This window comes from Salvia miltiorrhiza, chromosome 3 (genome assembly GCF_028751815.1).
Source record: "Salvia miltiorrhiza cultivar Shanhuang (shh) chromosome 3, IMPLAD_Smil_shh, whole genome shotgun sequence".
In the NCBI taxonomy this organism is placed as follows: Eukaryota; Viridiplantae; Streptophyta; class Magnoliopsida; order Lamiales; family Lamiaceae; genus Salvia; species Salvia miltiorrhiza.
The window spans coordinates 31,007,403-31,013,105 of record NC_080389.1 but is presented as its reverse complement, the minus strand read 5'-3'; the positions used below and the strand labels follow the sequence as shown (position 1 = coordinate 31,013,105).

Here is a 5,703-nt window from a genome sequence, read left to right as displayed (position 1 = left end):
TTCCCAATTGCTGTTGAAGATTCATGACAGTAGATTCAAGGAAGGCGAGTGTAACCTTGAGATCGTAAGTCTCCTCTTCTTGAATGATCAGCCTTTCATCCAGCATTTAAATTTCTTCGTCAGAGAGAGGCCTTGCTGATTTCAGAACTTCATCAGCTGAGTCTTCATTCCCTGTATCAGAAGGAAGAGTTTGACGTATTGGAGACTCAAGATGAGTTTCATCATTATTGTAGTGATCACTACGCCAAAAACGCGCATACATAACGGATTTTATCCGTTATCTATGCGGAAAAACCTGCGTTAAGTATAGTGGTGTTATGTATGTGACGCGCATACATAACGGAGAAAAATCCGTTATCTATAGTATTTTACATAACGGTATGATCCAAATACATAACGGAGAAAATCCGTTATCTATAGTACTTTACATAACGGTATGATCCAAATACATAACAGAGAAAATCTGTTATCTATAGTAATTTACATAACGTTATAATCCAAATACATAACACAATTATTTACGTTATCTATCTTTTTTTACATAACGGTTCTAACTGTTATAAAAGTCAATTTTTATATGTTATCTTTACACATATACATAACAATTCTTTACCGTTATGTATGTTTTCTTAGATTTCAACATATTTTTTATTTTTCACAATTTTACTTATTTACTATTTCAATAAATAAAAATGATTCTAAAATAAAATAATCAAAATCCATATATTATTATCATAAAAAAGAATTCATACATCATTTGAATATAGTCAAAATTCAACAAATGCTCTATCTAATACTATTATGCCTTACAAAAATACTAAATATATTAAATATGCAACTAGCTAGCCATCTGGTATAACTTTTCTTGGGAATTCACAAGCCTCTTCAGCTCAACGCACGGGTCATTTAATCCACCACCACAAACCTGCCACAAAAGCATACAAAGAGCCAACAAAGAATATCAGTAAGATAACTATAATAACATCATTTGTGCTTTAGCTCAACATATGGTTTTAATGACCAATTCCCAATTATCTACGCTTAAGCAATTCATAATACAAGCAATTGACCCATAACCGAATTATTTGTGCTTAAGAAATGTTGAAGGACCTGAAACAACGGTATCCACATTTTTCCTTGAAATCTGATCTTGTTCCTCAAGTTGCTGCTGCAGTTTTCAAGGCAATTCCTATCCCTTCATAACTTTAGAAAAATAGAGAAGTTGAAATAAGTAGTAAAGTTAACACCATTAACTTAAGTGTTCAAAACTGAAAACCAAGAAAGTCAGCAATCACATGCCTTTAACCACGACAAATCGGAAGGTCAGAAATAGGGAAACACTATCCAGCAGCAGATGGAGGTGCAGAGACATTTGCAGTTGAGAATCGAAGCTCAAGGGAGATTTTGGTACCTGCAGTAAAAGCAAATGTTGCAAGATTTTGTTGGCCTGCTAATAGTATTCCAAACCAACAAAAAGCTATCGGCTTCTTTCTTGCCATATAATTAAATACATGAAATCTAAGTACAAATAACTGCACCAAAAATATAGAGAAGATATAGAGAGGGTGTGAGATCTGTATACCCTAGATTTTATTGAAGAACAAAGCCATGGGTTGTTGGAACTTAGAACTTTTCATTTTCACTCATTTCTTATAGGAAGTGGTCAATAAAAACATATTTTGATAGCTTGTTGGAAACAAGAAATCACAAACTTCACAAGGAGAACCATAAAATGATAGCCATGTCAAACTGTCTCAAAGACGTGATGCTTAAATATTAAAAACAATAGATAGACAATATAGTGAGGTAACTTACTGATGGAATGTGCATACAACGACTGCATAAAGAAACATTGATTAGTCGAAGGGCTAGCCTTGAATATGTTGGAAAACTTCCTCGAAAGCCACACTCTTTTGAATTAAGCAAAAGCACTCGATTCACACTACAGATCAAACGAGTAAAGTAACATTTAGCTGCACATATACAAAACAATAGGAGAAAAAGAATTGTGATTGTGGATTAATACCTGAGTGAATTCATGTATGAGCTCATCAATGTCCAGCGTGAACAGCTTGAGGTCCAATAGAAAAGATAGATGTAAAACAAAAGCAATTCTCATATCATATCCAACTGTTACATTTCTTAATCTTTTGCAGCATAAAAACTAAAGCAACAAGCATCTGCTCATCCCCGAGTAAGAACTCCATCCCTAATCACCATACAAGCCCTAAGCAGAGACAAAGTGAGCAAAACCCTCTGCACAACCTATGTTACTCCAATGCTGACCTCAATCTCAAACCAACACTATTGTCATTAGCTCTAAGCACTATGAAGACATACTTAACAAGTGGTATCAATGTTAGTGTCCAGAATACAAAGGATAGAACCCCATATATCTCATCAACTGAAGGTTTCAATGAAAGATCAAAATTTTCAATCCAATCAATCAGCAAGAATCGAAAAAAGATAAACAAAAGAATATGCCATATTCAATTCATGCAATCAATTGATCATGATAGTCTGCCCCTAAAATTAGAGCCATATATAAATACATTTTTGAATTTCAGTTGAGTTGTTACCTGAAGAATGAAAGCTGATGAACTGATTCAAAGGCTGGAGACGCTGATGGCACGAATAGAGCGGTGGCAGACGTTTCTACAATATTTCTGGAATTTTCAATCTTCAGCTTTAAATTTCACTTTCCTTTAGCTTCAGCAAAGCGATAAACATAGATCAATTCTCGTTCCTACATTGAAAATGGCAAAATCAAACCTCTAGCTAATTTAAAGATGGCAGCAATTCTCGTCTCTGATGGCAGCAATCAAACATTTAGCCTTCGGAACTTTCAAACCCCCATTTACAATGAATTAGCAAAAAAACCCTAGAATTGGAAATTGAGCACCAAAATCTCTCAAGTGAAAGAATGAACGCGAGTAAAAATGGGGGGCAGACTACCTTGATAGCAGCTAAAACACTAAACAAAACCAACATATGAATCTCCTACAACAAACAACCAAATCAATATAAAACAGACAAAAAATAAGAATTTGAAATTTTTAAGCAACCAATGGCAGAGAAAGCGACCACGAATATTCCACAATCCTTAACGAAACAAAGAATCAAAAATTTTGCAGATCTGCTTCAATAGACCGGCCGGATAAAAACCTTTATGAGAGGCAACTGTTGTTGTTGGCTTCCTGGTGCAAATCTGCACGCACCACGGCGGAGGCGCGGGCTACGGCAACGATCGTCGGCGCTGCTTAAGCCGCGACAGCTGCTGTGAGCGAGTCAGAGAAAGGGGGAGAGTCAGAGAGACAGAACAGAGGAAGAGATCGAAGCTCGTACCGTAGAGGCGTGATGAAGGCGCGACAACTCAGGCGGGTCGAAGGAGCGCCGAACGGAATAAAATCGAAAGAGGATAAAAATTAAAACCCTAACGATTTAGGTGTCTTGAGATTTAGGGGAAGAAGTAGAGAAGGATAGAGGAAAATAACCACCACGCCCATCACCGTGCCGGAGGCGGCGAGAACTGGCGAGAACGGACGAAACTGCCGGAGAAGAAAGAGGGAGAGAGAGGCGGCAGAGAAGGAGGAGATTAAGGTGGAGAAGAGAAAGTGTAGTGTGTGTTCACTTGTAAAATTTCTATTAATAATATTAGCAAAAAAATATTTAAAATAATAATATTAATCACTTTATTTATGGTTTTAAAAAAATTATATACAAAATTGGAAAAAATGAAAAAAAAAATTAATTCTCATAACCGTTAATTAAATTTCTAATCTGAAAATTAATAATAATTTTTACTTTTAATCCATTAAAATGATAATTTAAAATAATTTTTTCTTATTTTTAATGTTTAGATAAACAAATTTTTTATTAAGAAAATATATATATTATGGTTTTCAAAAAATGAATTGATAAAAAAATGTAAAAAAAAATGATGCACATACATAACAATCCTCGTAATGGACGGAATAACCGTTGTTAAAAATAGTCATATATAACGGTTTTCCTAATACTTACATTGTCGTTATAAAAAGACTAGCTCATAGATAACGGATAAAATAACGATTCAGGCTTAGCGTTATGTATCCATGTTCTTACATAACAGTTTCCGTAACGGTAGAAATAACCGTTATAATAGACACACATATATAACGCTTTTCATAACGGTTCCGAAGTACTGTTATCTTTGTGACTAATAGATAACGCTAATACATAACGCATTACTTAAAACCGTTATCTATGCACATACATAACAGTACATAGATAACGGTTTTTTCGAAAACCGTTATCTATTATAAAAAAGACGCGCATAGATAACGGTTTTCGAAAAAACCGTTATCTATGCAGTGTTATGTATGTGCATTTTTGGCGTAGTGGATCTTCCTTGAGAAGACCTTTGGAGACAAGATACTGTCTGAAGTTGGGAGACCAGCCATGGATTGCATCCCAGAGATTTGTGTCTTTAAATTTTCCAAAGACACTATTCTCCAGAGCTTCCATTTCAGCGTTGGAAAGAACTTCGTCAATTCCATGAAATCTGGATCTGGGCATCGTCTTGAGGAAGATGAAGAAGAAATAGCTGACGAGGTCTTGAAACTCTTCAGCATGCTCAGTAGCCATGATTAAGGGAAAAGTGGTAGAGACATAGTGTTGAGCAAGAAGTGTCAAATAATTCTTGAGAAGAGCGAGCGGAGTTACTGAGGATGAAGATGCAGCATCGAGATCAGCAGACTCTGTAAACTTGACCGTCTTGTTGAATCCTTCCAGGCAGAAATGGAAGAATCCGGTAAGAGGTGGATGAAGCTCTTCTGTTGGACTTGCTTCTTTGTCATCGGCTTGAGACTCTTTTGGCTGTTGTTCTTCTTGAAATAGAGGAGGATCAGCAGAGGATGATGGTGGTTGGTGAGAAGTTTTAGTATCGGGAATCAGTACTTCCTCCGGAATCCTTTGTGCAGTTTCTTCAGAATGCTCATTCGATTGTTGCTGAGGGGAGTAAAGAGAAATCTTGACTGGAGTTGAGGAACTATTGAGGCTCCTTTTGGTTGAACCTCGAGTTCTGTAGTGAGCCTCTGTTGTTGAAACATGGGTTTCACTAAGCAAGCTGGAAATCCCTTTGGTTGAGCTCTTTTGCTCTTCAAAGAGATGAATTGTGGAAGACACTTTGGTGGTGTTCTTCCAGAAGCACTGAATCCCTTTTGTGCTGTGAAGGATCAGGGATGACACTCTTGTCCCTTGTCATAAATGTCTGGAGGAATGAGTTTCTCTCTTCTCTTCAGCAAGAGGTTGAAGATATGCCCTTTCCTAGTTGAATGAGCCTTCTTGAAGTAGTGCAATCAGAACCAGTTTGTGTGGTCTTGACAGATGACCAGGTGATCCAAGGATGCCAAACCAGAATTTCTTGATCATTTTGGCAATGGGTCTGAGATGGGGATGCAGTCTTGACATGCTCAAGACGTTCTTGATGTCTAGGTTGGAGGAGGAATCATCCATCAGGGTGTCTCTCATGAGATTGGTTGCTTCTTCGTCTGAGAAGATTGGTGCAGGTCCTTCAGCAGGAAGGTTGCACAGTTCTCTTGCTGCTTGAGAGATGTTGACAGTAAACTTTATCGACTCTGAGAAATCTTCGTTGGTGTAGATGTCGATGTGTGCTGTGCATTCTCCAGTTGATTTGTCAACCTGAATGGTGTCATAGAACAT

The 5,703-nt window shown here is 36.9% G+C and overlaps 1 long non-coding RNA gene across 8 annotated transcripts; it reads right to left on the bottom strand.

The window, feature by feature from the left end:
• Positions 1-709: 709 nt before the first annotated feature.
• Positions 710-3,643, bottom strand: LOC131014091 (uncharacterized). Of its 8 annotated transcripts, none has more exons than XR_009098023.1 (5): positions 2,580-3,629; positions 2,027-2,281; positions 1,816-1,942; positions 1,111-1,411; positions 710-925 (listed from the first exon to the last, which is right to left on the bottom strand). It is a non-coding gene; the product is annotated as an uncharacterized LOC131014091 (long non-coding RNA). The 8 variants fall into 8 exon arrangements; XR_009098021.1 differs by having other exon boundaries at positions 2,027-2,227; XR_009098024.1 differs by having other exon boundaries at positions 2,027-2,209.
• Positions 3,644-5,703: the final 2,060 nt, after the last annotated feature.